We start from the raw sequence: 16330 nt of genomic DNA on the forward strand, positions 1-16330 counted from the left end.
CTTGTTTGAGATTTTATGCCCAAGGACAATCCCTTCAGTCACCATGAAGTGACATTTTTCCCAGTTTAAAACTAGGTTGGTCTCTTGGCATCTTTTCAGAACAAGTTTCAGGTGATCAAGACAGGAGCTGAATGAGTCTCTATATACTGAGAAGTCATCCATGAAGACTTCCAGAAATTTTTCCACCATATCAGAGAAAATAGAGAGCATGCATCTCTGGAAGGTTGCAGGCGCATTACACAGCCCAAATGGCATCCTTCTATAAGCAAACACTCCAGATGGACTTGTGAATGCTGTTTTCTCTTGATCCTGGGGATCTACTGTAATCTGGTTATAGCCTGAGTAGCCATCCAGAAAGCAGTAATAATCATGACCTGCCAGTCTTTCTAGCATCTGGTCTATGAATGGTAAAGGAAAATGATCCTTTCTGGTGGCTATGTTGAGCCCTCTGTAGTCAATACACATGCGCCACCCTGTAACTGTTCTTGTAGGAACCAGTTCATTTTTTTCATTATGAATCACTGTCATGCCTCCCTTTTTTGGGATGACTTGGACAGGGCTCACCCAGGGGCTATCAGAAATAGGATAAATAATCCCAGCCTCTAGTAATTTGGTGACCTCTTTTTGCACCACTTCCTTCATGGCTGGATTTAGCCGCCTCTGTGGTTGAACCATTGGTTTAGCATTATCCTCCAATAAGATTTTGTGCATGCATCTAGCTGGGCTTATGCCCTTAAGGTCACCTATGGACCACCCAAGAGCTGTCTTGTGTGTTCTTAGCACTTGAATAAGTGCTTCCTCTTCCTGTGGGTTTAAAGCAGAGCTTATGATCACTGGAAAAGTGTCACCTTCTCCCAGAAATACATATTTCAGGGATGGTGGTGATGGTTTGAGCTCGGGTTTAAGAGATTTTTCCTCTTCCAGAGGAAATTTCAGAGGCTCTTTAATCTCCTCTGAATCCTCCAAATCAGGCTGAACATCTTTAAAGATGTCTTCCAACTTTGATTCGAGACTCTCAGCCATATTGATCTCTTCTACCAAAGAGTCAATAAGATCAACTTTCATGCAGTCCTTTGATGTGTCTGGATGCTGCATGGCTTTGACAGCATTCAACTTAAACTCATCATCATTGACTCTCAGGGTTATTTCCCCTTGTTGGACATCAATGAGGGTTCGTCCAGTTGCTAGGAAGGGTCTTCCTAGAATGAGAGTAGCACTCTTGTGCTCTTCCATTTTCAGCACTACAAAGTCAGTGGGAAAGGCGAATGGCCCAACTCTGACGATCATGTCTTCAATCACGCTTGATGGGTATTTAATGGAGCCATCAGCAAGTTGGAGACATATCCGGGTTAGTTTAACTTCTTCAGTTAAGCCAAGCTTTCTGATGGTGGATGCAAGTATTAGGTTGATGCTTGCCCCAAGATTGCACAAAGCTGTCTTGGTGCAATTACCTTCTAATATGCATGGTATCAGAAAACTCCCAGGGTCCATAAGCTTTTCAGGAAAGCTTTTTAGAATGATTGCACTGCATTCTTCAGTGAGGAGAACTCTTTTTGTTTCTCTCCAATCCTTTTTATGGCTCAAGATCTCTTTCATGAACTTGGCATAAGAAGGTATTTGATCAAGTGCCTCTGCGAATGGAATCTTTATTTCAAGAGTCCTGAGATAATCTGCAAAGCGAGCAAATTGCTTATCCTGCTCCTCTTTCCGGAGTTTTTGAGGATAAGGTATCTTGGCTTTATATTCCTCAACCTTAGTTGCTATAAGTTTATTGCCTACAGAAGTGGTTGAAGAAGCCTTTTTAGAGGGGTTGTCATCAGCACTTGTATGTGTCTGATCCCTCACTGGCAATTGAATGCCAGAGTTAGAAGCTGGAGTGATGTGAGACGCCAACTCCTTGTCTGTTCCTGGCGTCTGAACGCCAGAACTGTGCCTATTTTGGGTGTTCAGCGCCAGATCCTGCCCATTTTGGGCGTTCAACGCCAGATCCTTGCTTGTTTTTGGCGTTGAACGCCAGTCCTTGCTTGTTACTGGCGTTGAACGCCAGTCTTGGGCATGGTCTGGGCGTTCAGCGCCAGCCTTCCACCAGATTGCTGGCGTTTTAATGCCAGAATTACTTTTTCCTGGGCTCTTACTGTCCCCAGGTGAATTTTGGGTGGTTTGCTCATTCCTTAGCTCTTTGCTGCCTTGAGGTGGGGTATTTAATGTTTTTCCACTTCTTAATTGAACTGCTTGGCATTCTTCTGTTATTTATCTTGACAGCTGCTGCTTTGTTTGCTTCAATTGTTCTTCCATATTTATATTAGCCATCCTTGTCTCTTGTAGTTTATCCTTGAATTTGGCTAACTGCTTTGTTAGAAAGTCCAGTTGCTGATTGAATTCAGCAGCTTGTTTTACAGGACTGAGTTCAGCAGTTACTATTTTAACCTCTTCTTTCATGGAAGGGTCACTGCTTAGGTACAGATGCTGATTCCTGGCAACTGTATCAATGAGCTCTTGAGCCTCTTCAATTGTCTTTCTTATGTGGATAGATCCACCAGCTGAGTGATCCAGAGACATCTGAGCTCCTTCTGCAAGCCCATAATAGAAGATGTCCAACTGAACCCACTCTGAAAACATTTCAGAGGGGCATTTTTGTAGCATCTCTCTGTATCTCTCCCAGGCATTATAAAGAGATTCATTATCTCCTTGTTTGAAGCCTTGGATATCCAGCCTTAGCTGTGTCATCCGTTTTGGTGGAAAGTATTGATTCAGAAATTTTTCTGTCAGCTGTTTCCATGTCCTTATGCTGGCCTTAGGTTGGTTATTTAACCACCTCTTAGCTTGATCTTTTACAGCAAATGGAAACAGTAATAGTCTGTAGACATCCTGATCTATTTCCTTATCATGTACTGTGTCAGCAATTTGTAAAAATTGTGCCAGAAATTCTGTAGGTTCTTCCTGTGGAAGACCGGAATACTGGCAACTTTGCTGCACCATGATAATGAGCTGAGGATTCAACTCAAAGCTACTGACTCCAATGGAGGGTATGCAGATACTACTCCCATATGAAGCAGTAGAGGGGTTAGCATATGACCCCAGAGTCCTCCTGGACTGTTCATTTCCTCTTAGGTCCATGATGGAGAAAGGAAGATGATGTCAAATGAACAATTTATTTTTATTTATTTATTTATTTATTTATTTCGAAAATGAAATAAATTAAAATAAAATAAACAAAAATGGTTGAAAATTTTTGAAAAAATGAGGAGAGAGAAAGTGGTAAGGAAGTTTTGAAAAAGATATGATTTGGAAAAGATTTTAAAATTTAAATTTTTTTTAAAAAACCTGAATTTTTAAAATTAATTTTCGAAAATTGTTTTAAAATTAGAGAGAAAAGATATTTTTGAATTTAGTGAGGAAAGAGAAAAATAATAAAATAGCACAAGATTTAAAATTTTTAGATCTAATGCTCCTTGTTTTTGAAAATTTTGGAGGGAAAACACCAAGGAACACCAAACTTAAAATTTTAAGATCAAGACACAAGGAAAACTCAAGAACACTTTGAAGACTCACAAGAACACAAGAACATGAAGAGAGAACACCAAACTTAAAATTTTTAGAAAACCAAACAAAAATTTTCGAAAAACAAAGAAAAATCAACAAGAAAACACCAAACTTAAAGTTTGGCACAGAATTTAATAGAGAAATTATTATTTTTGAAAACGATTTTTTAAAAGAGTATACCAAACTGTGAATCAAGAACTTGCCCACTTTGACCAAGATATTCTCCACTAATCCGTATGCAGGTGGTGCACGAATTGTGAATCACACTTCACAACTCGTACCACTAACCAACAAGTGCACTGGGTCGTCCAAGTAATACCTTACGTGAGTAAGGGTCGAATCCCACGGAGATTGTTGGTTTGGAGCAATCTATGGTTATCTTGCAATTCTTAGTCAGGAAGTCAATTATATTTATCAGTTGAATTGCGAATAAACAAGAGAGCATGGGTTAAAGGTTACTTGTTATGCAGTAATGGAGAATATGTTGGAGTTTTGGAGATGCTTTGTCTTCTGAATCTCTGCTTTCCTCTGTCTTCTGATTCACGCACGCACGTCCTTCTATGGCAAGCTGTGTGTTGGTGGATTACCGTTGTCAATGGCTACCATCCATCCTTCCAGTGAAAAGGGTCCAGGTGCGCTGTCACCGCACGGCTAATCATCTGCAGGTTCTCAGTTGTACCGGAATAGGATTTACTATCCTTTTGCGTCTGTCACTACGCCCAGCACTCGCGAGTTTGAAGTTCGTCACAGTCATCCAATCCCAGAATCCTACTCGGAATACCACTGACAAGGTTTAGACTTTCCGAATTCTCATGAATGCCGCCATCAATCTAGCTTATACCACGGAGATTCTGATTAAGGAATCTAAGAGATATTCATTCAATCTGATGTAGAACGGAGGTGATTGTCAGACACACGTTCATGGATTGAGGAAGGTGATGAGTGTCACTGATCATCACCTTCTCCATAGTTAGGCGCGAATGGATATCTTAGATAGGAACACGCATGTTTGAATGGAAAACAGAATTACTTTCATTAATTCATCAAGACACAGCAGAGCTCCTCACCCCCAACAATGGAGTTTAGAGACTCATGCCATCAAAGAGTACAAAATTCAGATCTAAAATGTCATGAGATACAAAATAAATCTCTAAAAGTTGTTTAAATACTAAACTGGTAACTTAGGTTTACAGAAAATGAGTAGACTATGACAGATAGTGCAGAAATCCACTTCTGGAGCCCACTTGGTGTGTGTTGGGGCTGAGACTAAAGCTTCTTACGTGCCTGAGCTGTTTTGGGCGTTCAACGCCAGGTTGTAACCTGTTTTCTGGCGTTGAAATCCACTTTGTAACTTGTTTCTGGCGCTGGACGCCAGACAGCAGCATGAAACTGGCGTTGAACGCCAATTTACGTCGTCTATCCTTGAGAAAAATATAAACTATTATATATTGCTGGAAAGCCCTGGATGTTTACTTTCCAACGCAATTGGAAGCGCACCATTTGGACTTCTGTAGCTCCAAAAATTCCGTTTTGAATGCAAAGAGGTCAGAATCCAACAGCATCAGCAGTCCTTTTTCAGCCTGAATCAGATTTTTTCTCAGCTCCCTCAATTTCAGCCATAAAATACCTGAAATTATAGAAAAATACACAAACTCATAGTAAAGTCCAGAAATATGAATTTTGCCTAGAAACTAATGAGAATAAACTAAAAACTAACTAAAATATACTAAAATCTATATGAAATTAACCCCAAAAAGCGTATAAAATATCCGCTCATCAGCAGGCTTCATAGATTTGTCTGCCATCTGTAATGCTATCCTTGTAGGTTGTGCTTCTGGGATTTGCAGCTTCTTCATCACAGACAAGGGCATTAAATTGATGCTTGCTCCCAGATCACATAACGCTTTCTCAAAGGTTGTGCTCCTAATGGTGCATGGAATTTGAAAGCTCCCTAGATCTGGCATCTTCCTTGGCAAGTTTTTCTGAATTATGGCACTACATTTCTTAGTCAGGACCACTGTCTCATCTCCCTTTAAAGGCTTCTTCTTTAGAAACAATTCCTTCATGAATTTGACAAAGAGAGGCATTTGCGCCAAAACCTCAGCAAAAGGAATATTGATTTGCAACTTTCTGAAGACTTCCAAGAACTTTGAAAACTTCTTGTCCTTGGTCTCCTTTTGAAGTCTCTGAGGATATGGCATTTTAGGCTTGTACTCAGGAGCCTTTGGCAATGTAGGATAAGTGTCAAGAGAGTCTGGGAATGGGTTGTCTGCACGCTTTGGAGGGACGTGCTCTACTTCTTCCTTCTTCTCCTCTGTAGCTTCTTTTTCAACTGGCTCCTCATTAACTTCTGTTTCCATACTCGCCACTTGTCCACTTATCAAGGTGATAGCCTTGCATTCCTCTCTTAGATTTGGAATTGTGTTACCAGGAAGGCTATTGATGGTCCTCTTATCAATTTCATTAACTTTTGTGGCTAACTGACCCATCTGAATCTCCAAGTTTTGAACTGTATTTGCAGACCTCTCAGGTATTTGCTTGCTCAGTTGGCCCATTTGCACCTCCAAGTTTCTAATGGAGGCTCTGGTTTCCTGTATAAAACTCCTCATCATCTCCCAATTAGAATCTTGTTGGGATTGAGAGTTTGTCTGCTGAGGTGGTTGTTGTCGATGAGACTGAAATTGGCGGTTATTATGATTGTTCTGTTGGAAACTGCCCTGAGAATTATTGTTGAAATTCTGAGATCTCTGAGGTTGGTCCATCCACCCAAGATTGTATGTCTTAGAGTATGGATCATTATTGGGGTTTCTAGGACCACTCCCCATGTAATTTACCTGTTCAAAAAAAGATTGAGCATAATCATAATTCTCATTTTGTACAAAATTACCTGTCATGTCATAAGAGACCTCTTGAGGTGGATTTTGGGTGTTGATAGCTGAGACTTTCATGCCACTCATCTGCTGAGTAAGTAAATTTATTTGCTGAGACAAAAGCTTATTCTGGGTAAGAATAGCATTAACAGCTTCCATTTCCAACACACCTCTCTTCTGAGAAGTCTCTGAGTTCACAGGATTCCTGTTAGATGAGTATAAATATTGGTTACTAGCAACCAATTCAATAAGCTCAATAGTCTCCTCCAGTGTCTTCTTCTTGTACAATGAACCACCTGCGAAATTATCTAAGCACATCTTGAACATTTCACCCAAGCCTTCATAAAAGATATCTAGTTAGGTCCATTTGGAGAACATGTCCAGAAGACATTGCCTAGTCAGTAGCTTGTAACTCTCCCAAGCTTCATAAAGAGTTTCACCATCCTTCTGCCTAAAGGTCTCAACATCCACCATAAGCTTAGTCAGCTTCTTTGGTGGGAAAATTTTGTAAGAAACTCAGTAACAACCTTGTCCCAAGTATCCAAACTCTCCTTGGGTTGGGAATCTAGCCATAGCTTTGCTCCATTCCTCAGAGCAAACGGAAAGAGCATGAGTTTGTACACCTCAGGGTTCACTCCATTTGTCTTCACAGTATCACAAATCTGCAGAAAATTAAAAATAAATTGATTTGGGTCTTCGTGGGGAAGACCATGATACTGGCAGTTTTATTGCACCAGGGTGACCAATTGTGGCTTTAACTCAAATTTGTTTGCAGCTATAGGAGGCACCACAATGCTTTTTCCATAAAGAACCACAGTAGGAGCAGAGTAAGAGCCAAGCACTCTCCTAGGTTGTTCATTCTCATTCGGATTTGCCATATTGGCATTAACAGCATATTATGATCCATAGTGGATTCTGCAGCCTTGTAAAGTCTTGCTTGTTGCAAACGCTGCCTGAAAGTTCTTTCAGGTTCAGGATCAAAGTCTAACAAAGGTTCCTTGTCCCTGTTCCTACTCATAAACAGACAGAAGACAAGAAAAGATGGGATTCTCTACGTCAGAGTGCAGAGAACTCCCAGTGAGGTAACCTGTGTAAAATAATAAAATAGAAATACTAAATAAATAAAATAGAAATACTTCGAAAATAATAACTGAAATTAGACAGAAAATTTTTGAAAATTAACAGAGAAAATAAATAAGAGAATTAAAATGAAATTAACTAGGTGACACCAAACTTAATTTCAGAAATTAAGGAAAAATATTAGTGCTATTTATTTATTTATTTAATTTTTTTTGAAATTACTAAAGCAAAATTTAAATAAAATTAAAACTAAAACGCCTAATCTAAGCAATCAAATAACTAATAGTTGTTAATCACTATCAATCCCTGGCAATGGCGCCAAAAACTTGGTGCGGAATTTATAACCACAAACTAACCGGCAAGTGCACTGGGTCGTACCAAGTAATACCTCAGGTGAGTGAGGATCGATCCCACGAGGATTGATGGATCAAGCAACAATAATTGAGTGATTGGCTTAGTCAGACAAACAGAAAAGAGTGTTTTGGTATTCAAAAGCATTAAACAGTAATTCAGAAATTAAAAGACAGGCAAGTAAATAAGTTGGGAATAATATATAGAGAAGGCAGTTAAGGCTTCAGAGTTATCTATTTTCCAGATTGACTTTTCTTACTAACTATTTTAATCATGCAAGATTTAATTCATGCCAAACTATATGTGACTAGACCCTAATTCCTTAGACCTTTCTAGTCTCCTCTAAAATTCATCAACTGCCAATTCCTTGGTCACTTAATTCCAATTAGAGGGTGAAGTTCAATTCTAGTTTATATGCCACAAAAATCCTAATTACCCAAATATAAAAGGATTATATGTCACGTATCTCGTTAAGTCCAGATAATTAGAAATTTAGGAGAAATTGTTTTCAAGCTGTTGTTCAAGTAAAGAGCTTTTCCAAGTTATACAAGAACTCAATTAGAACAAGGGTCATACTTCCGTTCCACCCAAATTCATAAAATAAAGAACGAAAACAATTCTTGAAATATAAATCAGTACATGAAATAAAATAGAAAAATAATGGTATCAATCCATACAATAGACAGAGCTCCTAACCTTAACAGTGGAGGTTTAGTTGCTCATGGTTCAGAGAGAAAATAAGGATTCTGGTAAAATGTAAATTGGGCTGAGGTGGAATGAAAAGTGGAATAATGTTCCTCTTTTATATCTAATCCTAATTAATTTAAAATCTATTTTCTAAAACTAAAATAATATCTTTTCCTATTTTTAAATAAAATAAAGTTTAAATCAAAATTAATTAAAGCTATCAGCGTTTTCTGCGTTTTCTGTATGTGACGCATGTCACGCGTACGCGTCAATGGTCTTCTTCGCTTTTCACGCGTACGCGTCAGGTACACGCATGCGTCGCTATGGAAAGCTCCAAATCACGCGCACGCATCAGGTACGCGCACGCGTCGCTCCTCGCTGTCATCTCCTTTAATTCTTGTGCTGATTCCATTTGTGCAAGCTTCCTCTCCATCCTCTAAACAATTCCTGGCCTATATAGCCTTCTTCTCTTTTTCTGGGGAAGCTCCATCAAATCCAACCAAATGCTACCTAAAATAAACAAAATTTTACATGACTCAAGGTAACATCCATAGTGGCTAAAAGATAATTAATTCTTGATTAAACTCAACAAATTAAATGCAAATTCACTAGAAAAGGATAGGAAAGATGCTCATGCATCGGATGCATACCAAGAAGCCTCTCTTAAGCACCAGATGTATCAGTTCAACTGGGATAGCGTCCTTGGAGTTATAGTCCAACCTGGCAGCACCTGGATCTATGGGCAGCATCAATTAAAACCCAAGAGCATCTCAGCCCAATTACTTACCTTGGAGGCTCGCGTGTGGGCACAGATTATGTCCCACTATATCTTTCTGAGCACTCATGAGTCGACCTTCACGACAGACATGGCTGTTCTCATCTGGTGCATCCTGACAGAGCAACCACTCAACCTACCCCGTCACATCCGGCAAGCAATGGGACATGTGTAGATTGCGGGTAACCTGCCTTTTCCCGCCTTAGTTTCAGATTTAGTCTCTGCAGTAGGTGTGTCCTATCGGGCAGGAGACATGAAGGTCATGATCCCCAAGGCCGACCAGTATGTCCCAAATGGGAAGTATATCAGGCCACCAGTTCTCTCTGCGAGCCGGCCTGCCAGCCCATCTTTGGATACTCCCCCTTCTTCTACTCCACCATCATCCATACCACAGGCACCATCCATTCATCAGATGTTCCTTCAGATCCTTGAGAGGTTCGACCGGCAATATCGGTGGATGGAGCAAATGGAGCGCCATAACAAGCGCCGATACAACTACCTGAAGGAACTCAAAGTTGGTACTCACCCACCTCCAGAACAGAAGGACACCCCGGACTCCCCTTTATCCAGTAGCACAGGGAGCCATGGCGAATCAGACAGTGGAGGCGATGCTTCCAACCCTACCTTGCTCCTTATTGATGGCACAAAGGACCGTGCCAAGTGATGAGCGGATAATTTATACGCTTTTTGGCATTGTTTTTAGTATGTTTTTAGTAGAATCTAGTTACTTTTAGGGATGTTTTCATTAGTTTTTATGTTAAATTCACATTTCTGGACTTTACTATGAGTTTGTGTGTTTTTCTGTGATTTCAGGTATTTTCTGGCTGAAATTGAGGGACTTGAGCAAAAATCAGATTTAGAGGTTGAAGAAGGACTGCTAATGCTGTTGGATTCTGACCTCCCTACACTCAAAGTGGATTTTATGGAGCTACAGAACTCAAAATGGCGCGCTTCTAATTGCATTTGAAAGTAGACATCCAGGGCTTTCCAGCAATATATAATAGTCCATACTTTGGCCGAGTTTAGATGACGTAAAAGGGCGTTAAACGCCAGTTCTACGCTGTTGTCTGGAGTTAAACGCCAGAAACACGTCACAAGCCAGAGTTGAACACCAGAAATACGTTACAAACTGGCGTTCAACTCCAAGATTGACCTCTACACGTCTAACATTCAAGCTCAGCCCAAGCACACACCAAGTGGGCCCCGGAAGTGGATTTATGCATCAATTACTTACTTCTGTAAACCCTAGTAACTAGTTTATTATAAATAGGACTTTATACTATTGTATTAGACATCTGGGGACGTCTGGTTCTTAGATCATGGGGGCTGGCCATTCGGCCATGCCTGAACCTTTCTCTTATGTATTTTTAACGGTAGAGTTTCTACACTCCATAGATTAAGGTGTGGAGCTCTGCTGTTCCTCATGAATTAATGCAAAGTACTACTGTTTTTCTATTCAATTCAACTTATTCCTCTTCTAAGATATTCATTCGCACTTCAACATGAATGTGATGAACGTGACAATCATCATCATTCCCCTATGAGCGCGTGCCTGACAACCACTACCGTTCTATCTTAGATTGAATGAGTATCTCTTGGATCTCTTAATCAGAATCTTCGTGGTATAAGCTAGATTGATGGTGGCATTCATGAGAGTCCAGAAAGTCTAAACCTTGTCTGTGGTATTCCGAGTAGGACTCTGGGATTGAATGACTGTGACGAACTTCAAACTCGCGATTGCTGGGCGTAGTGACAGACGCAAAAGGAGGGTGAATCCTATTCCAGTATGATCGAGAACCTCAGATGATTAGCCGTGCTGTGACAGAGCATTTGGACCATTTTCACAAGAGGATAGGATGCAGCCATTGACCACGGTGATGCCTCCAGACGATTAGCCATGTAGTGACAGCACATCGGACCATTTTCCAGAGAGGATCAAAAGTAGCCATTGACAATGGTGATGTCCTTACATAAAGCCAGCCATAGAAAGGAGTAGGATTGATTGGATAAAGACAGCAAGAAAGCAGAGGTTCAGAGGAACGAAAGCATCTCTATAGGCTTATCTAAAATCTCACCAATGATATACATAAGTGTTTCTATACTGATTTTCTATTTATTATTAATTTCGAAAACTCCATAACTATTTGATATCCGCCTGACTGAGATTTACAAGGTGACCATAGCTTGCTTCATACCAACAATCTCCGTGGGATCGACCCTTACTCACGTAAGGTTTATTACTTGGACGACCCAGTGCACTTGCTGGTTAGTTGCATCGAAATTGTGAATGACAAACAATTTATTAAGACGTGCGTACAGAGTTTTTAGCGCCATTGCCTGAGATCACAATTTCAAGCACCAAGTTTTTGGCACCGTTGCCGGGATTGTTTGAGTTTGGACAACTGACGGTTCATCTTGTTGCTCAGATTAGGTAATTTTCTTTTTGTTTTATTTTCAAAAATTTTTCAAAAATCTTTCAAAAATGTTCTCCTTTGTTTTCGAAAAAAATTAAAATAAATGTTTTCAAAAATATATTTTTTTTCAGAATTTTTAAGAATGAGTTCTAGTGTTTCATGAAGCATGTGAAGCCTGGCTGGCTGTAAAGCCATGTCTAAATTCTCTTGGACTGAGGCTTCCAACCATCAGCATGGAAGCAAGTTAATTGGAATGTCAGCCGTGTCATGTCTGAGTTACATACTAAAGCTTGGCTGGCTATTAAGCCATGCCTGACCCTCAGATTGGAGCTTTAGATTAAGAATACAAGATTCCTGGAATTCATATTAAAAATTTTGGAATCCTTATTTTTCACTAATTTTCGAAAAATATAAAATAAAAATACAAAAAAATTAGAAAATCATAAAAATCAAAAATATTTTGTGTTTCTTGTTTGAGTCTTGAGTCAGATTTTAAGTTTGGTGTCAATTGCATGTTCATCCTGCATTTTTCGAAAAAATCATGCATTCATAGTGTTCTTCATGATCTTCAAGTTGTTCTTGGTAAGTCTTCTTGTTTGATCTTAATGTTTTCTTGTTTTGCATCTTTTCTTGTTTTTCATGTGCATTCTTGCATTCATAGAGTCTAAACATGAAAGATTTCTAAGTTTGGTGTCTTGCATGTTTTCTTTGCATTAAAAATTTTTCAAAAATAAGTTCTTGATATTCATCTTGACATTCAAAGTGTTCTTGGTGTTCATCTTGACATTCATAGCATTCTTGCATGCATTCATTGTTTTGATCCAAAATTTTCATGCATTGCATCATTTTCATGTTTTCTCTCTCATCATAAAAATTCAAAAAATAAAAAAAAATATCTTTCCCTTTTTCACTCATAAATTTCGAAAATTTGAGTTGACTTTTTCAAAACTTTTTAAAATTTAGTTGTTTCTCATGAGTCAAATCAAAATTTCAATTTAAAAATCTTATCTTTTTCAAAATCTTTTTCAAAAATCAAATCTTTTTCATTTTTCTTAGTTATTTTTGAAAATTTAAAAAAATATTTTTCAAAAATCTTTTTCTTATCTTTATCACATAATTTTCGAAAATAACATCATCAATTAATGTTTTGATTCAAAAATTTCATGTTTGTTACTTGCTTGCTAAGAAAGATTCAAACTTTAAGTTCTAGAATCACATCTTGTGATTTCTTGTGAATCAAGTCATTAATTGTGATTTTAAAAATCAAATCTTTTTTTTAAAACTAATTTCAATCATATCTTTTCAAAAATATCTTTTTATCTTATCCTTTTCAAAATCATATCTTTTTCAAAAATTTGATTTTAAAATATCTTCTCTAACTTCTTATCTTCTTATCTTTTCAAAATTGATTTTCAAATTTGTTTCAACTAACTAACTAACTTTTTGTTTGTTTCTCATCTTTTTCAAAACCACCTAACTAACTCTCTCTTTCTCTCTTTCTCTCTAATTTTCGAAAATATCTTCCCTCTTTTTCAAAATTTCTTTTTAATTAACTAATTATTTTAATTTTTTATCTTAATTTTCGAAAATTACTCACCTTTTTCAAACACTATTTTCGAAAATCACTAACTCTTTTTCAAAAATTATTTTCAAAAATCCTCTTTCTCTCTCATCTCCTTCTATTCATTTATTCATCTACTAACACTTCTCTTCATCTCACATCTCTGCTCTCCTCACCCTTGTGTTTCTTTCTTTACATTACATTCTTTTCTTCTTCTTTTCTTCTACACACACAGGGACCTATATACTGTGGTAAAAAGGATCCCTATTATTATTATTTTTCTGTGCCCTCTTTTTCATATGAGCAGGAGCAAGGACAAGAATATTCTTGTTGAAGCAGATCCAGAACCTGAAAGGACTCTGAAGAGGAAACTAAGAGAAGCTAAATTACAACTATCCAGCAAGCACCTTTCAGAAATTTTCGAACAAGAAGAGGACATGGCAGCCGAAAATAATAATAATGCAAGGAGGATGCTTGGTGACTTTACTGCACCAAATTCCAATTTACATGGAAGAAGCATCTCCATCCCTACCATTGGAGTAAACAATTTTGAGCTGAAACCTCAGCTAGTTTCTCTGATGCAGCAGAACTGCAAGTTTCATGGACTTCCATCTGAAGATCCTTTTCAGTTCTTAACTGAATTCTTGTAGATCTGTGATACTGTTAAGACTAATGGAGTAGATCCTGAAGTCTACAGGCTCATGCTTTTCCCTTTTGCTGTGAAAGACAGAGCTAGAATATGGTTGGACTCTCAACCTAAGGATAGCCTGAACTCTTGGGAAAAGCTGATCAAGGCTTTCTTAGCCAAGTTCTTTCCTCCTCAAAAGCTGAGTAAGCTTAGAGTGGATGTTCAAACTTTCAGACAGAAAGAAGGTGAATCCCTCTATGAAGCTTGGGAGAGATACAAAGGACTGACCAAAAAGTGTCCTTCTGACATGCTTTCAGAATGGACCATCCTGGATATATTCTATAATGGTCTGTCTGAATTAGCTAAGATGTCATTGGATACTTCTGCAGGTGGATCCATTCACCTAAAGAAAATGCCTGCAGAAGCTCAAGGACTCATTGACATGGTTGCTAATAACCAGTTCATGTACACTTCTGAGAGGAATCCTGTGAGTAATGGGATGCCTATGAAGAAGGGAGTTCTTGAAATTGATACTCTGAATGCTATATTGGCTCAGAATAAAATATTGACTCAGCAAGTCAATATGATTTCTCAGAGTCTGAATGGAATGCAAGCTGCATCCAACAGTACTCAAGAGGCATCTTCTGAAGAAGAAGCTTATGATCCTGAGAACCCTGCAATAGCAGAGGTGAATTACATGGGTGAACCATATGGAAACACCTATAACCTCTCATGGAGAAATCATCCAAATCTCTCATGGAAGGATCATCAAAAGCCTCAACAAGGCTTTAATAATGGTGGAAGAAATAGGTTTAACAATAGTAAACCTTTTCCATCATCCACTTAGCAACAGACAGAGAACTATGAACAAAATACCTCTAATTTAGCAAACTTAGTCTCTGATCTATCTAAGGCCACTGTGAGTTTCATGAATGAAACAAGGTCATCCATTAGAAATTTGGAGGGACAAGTGGGCCAGCTGAGTAAAAGGATCACTAAAATCCCTCCTAGTACTCTCCCAAGCAATACAGAAGAGAATCCAAAAGGAGAGTGCAAGGCCATTGAATTGATCACCATGGCCGAACCTGTAAGGGAAGGAGAGGACGTGAATCCCAAGGAGGAAGACCTCCTCGGACGTCCAGTGATAAATAAGGAGCTTCCCTCTGAGGAACCAAAGGAATCTGAGGCTCAACTAGAGACCATAGAGATTCCATTAAACCTCCTTATGCCATTCATGAGCTCTGATGAGTATTCCTCTTCTGAAGAGAATGAGGATGTTACTGAGGAGCAAGTCACCAAGTACCTTGGTGCAATCATGAAGTTGAATGCCAAATTATTTGGTATTGAGACTTGGGAGGATGAACCTCCCTTGTTCACCAATGAACTAAGTGATCTGGATCAACTGACATTGCCTCAGAAGAAACAGGATCCGGGAAAGTTCTTAATACCTTATACCATAGGCACCATGATCTTTGAAAAAGCTCTGTGTGACCTTGGTTCAGGGATAAACCTCATGCCCCTCTCTATAATAGAGAAACTGGGAATCTATGGGGTGCAAGCTGCTAAAATCTCATTAGAGATGGCAGACAATTCAAGAAAATAGGCTTATGGACAAGTAGAGGACGTGCTAGTAAAGGTTGAAGGCCTTTACATCCCTGCTGATTTCATAGTCCTAGATACTGGGAGGGATGAGGATGAATCCATCATCCTTGGAAGACCCTTCCTAGCCACAGCAAGAGCTGTGATTGATGTTGACAGAGGTGAACTAGTCCTTCAATTGAATGAGGACTCCCTTGTATTTAAAACTCGAGGTCATCCTTCTGTAAACATGGAGAGGAAGCATAAAAAGCTTCTCTCAAAATAGAGTCAACCAGAGCCCCCACAGTCAAACTCTAAGTTTGGTGTTGGGAAGTCTCAACAATGCTCTGAACATCTGTGAGGCTCCATGAGAGCCCACTGTCAAGCTATTGACATTAAAGAAGCGCTTGTTGGGAGGCAACCCAATTTTTATTTGTCGAATTTTATTTTTCTTGTTCTTTCATGTTTTATTAGGTTCATGATCATGTGGAGTCACAAAATAAATATAAAAATTGAAAACGGAATCAAAAACAGCAGAAGAAAAATCACACCCTGGAGGAGGATCTCACTGGCGTTTAAACGCCAGAACAGAGCATGGTTCTGGCGCTGAACGTCCAAAATGGGCAGCATCTGGGCGTTTGAACGCTAGAATTGCACCCTGGAGAAGAGCTGGCGCTGAACGCCCAGAACAAGCATGGTTCTGGCGTTCAACGCCAGAAATGGGTAACAAATGGGCGTTCAACGCCCAGAACAAGCACCAATCTGGCGCTGAACGCCCAGAGTTGTGTGCAAGGGCATTTTGCATGCCTAATTTGGTGCAAGGTTGTAAATCCTTGAACACCT

General features: G+C 39.0%; 1 non-coding gene across 1 annotated transcript; it reads right to left on the minus strand.

The window, feature by feature from the left end:
* Positions 1-14114: 14114 nt before the first annotated feature.
* On the minus strand, positions 14115-14222 carry LOC148576039 (small nucleolar RNA R71). Its single transcript, XR_015903965.1, has one exon. It is a non-coding gene; the product is annotated as a small nucleolar RNA R71 (small nucleolar RNA).
* Between the last annotated feature and the right edge of the window lie 2108 nt (positions 14223-16330).

The sequence above is a fragment of the Arachis ipaensis genome, chromosome B1, assembly GCF_059453495.1.
Source record: "Arachis ipaensis isolate K30076 ecotype BB chromosome B1, ASM5945349v1, whole genome shotgun sequence".
Classification (NCBI taxonomy): domain Eukaryota; kingdom Viridiplantae; phylum Streptophyta; class Magnoliopsida; order Fabales; family Fabaceae; genus Arachis; species Arachis ipaensis.